Here is a 1,455-nt window from a genome sequence, read left to right as displayed (position 1 = left end):
TACTTTTTGAGACATGGAAAAGATGATTTGTATTTGTTTGAATTTTTTATGCAATGTTCATCCATCTTTTGCAAAATTTTATACCCTAGCTTTTTTTATCTATTTTATGATAAAATTTCAAAATAAAATTTGTTTTTCTAACGCAAATGTGGAGGTGGGTTATGGAAGCTTAACGAAATAGAGCTCAAGTGGGTAAAATGTCAAAATTCAAACTTCAGATAGTTAGCCACAAGTGGGTAAGTTGTAGTTTGCCCAAATTTTTTCCTCTTGTTTTTCTCATCTATGACTGAAACCCATTTTGTATTTCATTTACCATTTTAATCTGATTTGCTTAATTTTGGTTGATATAATGGTTGGGTTTTGTTTTAGTTGTGAGAAATCTATTTTGTTGGAGACGTTGAGCTCTTGGGTCCGCATGGTATTCTTTGAACATATAAATGGTTTGGGTTTCTGGTTTGAATGACTATTTCAGTGGGTTTTCTTATTTCTTTGTTGTGGGTTTACAAATGAAATTATCAGCGAAGAGAGCTTCAATGTAGAGAAGGAATTCCGAGTGTTCTTGGTTTTGATTTCCAAGCACTATTTTCTATCTTAAAAAAAATAGAGATTTAAAAAAAAAAAATTTAGATGCTGATGTGGTATTTTAGTTATTATTTTAGTAGCCATGTCAACATCAACTTTGCCAACTGTCCAAGTAGTTTAGCAATTAGACATTTTCTGTCAGTGAATTAACAGTAGAGATCAAATTGACGGGAAATTATTATGTACTCCCGAAGTACCATAAATGCGTACTTCCTTCTCTCACATGAATGGTAGGTCCCACTAATTAAATTCATGGTGAGACCCATCATTTGTGTGTGAGAAGAGATTACGCATTTATGATACTCCGGAAGTACCTAATAATTTTCCCAAATTGACTACAAATTGAAGATAACAAAACGACCAAAATGGAGGGATCAAATTGAATGTGATACCAAAATATAAGGATCAAATTGAATGTGAAACCAAAATGTAGGGATCAAATAGAATGTGACACCAAAATGTAGGGACAAAATGGTGTTTTCGCAACCAAAAAAAAAAAGAAAAAAAAAGACTAAAACTAAAACTAAAATGTACAGTACAACTGGAACCGTTATGGTCGTGCATTGCAAATATTTATTTAATTTTTTTTTGAGAAACAAATATTTATTTAATCTGAAAATTAAAATATCCTCATATAAGAATTATTAATGTCTTTGTCTATGCTTGGAGCATTATTATTTGCAATTTACAATTTAACCTTTAAAATTTTATATTCGAATTTTAATGAATCAACAGTCATATGTTCACACGCAATTGGTCATTTGTAAAAATCAATTAATCTTCTTTAATTCTTCACGCGGAACAACTATTAAACGACTCTCACAAACAGCCATTGAGCTAATATAAAACTCAAATATACTATTTCTTTGTGTC

This window comes from Quercus lobata, chromosome 12 (genome assembly GCF_001633185.2).
Source record: "Quercus lobata isolate SW786 chromosome 12, ValleyOak3.0 Primary Assembly, whole genome shotgun sequence".
Lineage (NCBI taxonomy): Eukaryota > Viridiplantae > Streptophyta > Magnoliopsida > Fagales > Fagaceae > Quercus > Quercus lobata.
The sequence above is the reverse complement of the archived record's forward strand: the minus strand, read 5'-3'. Positions refer to the sequence as shown.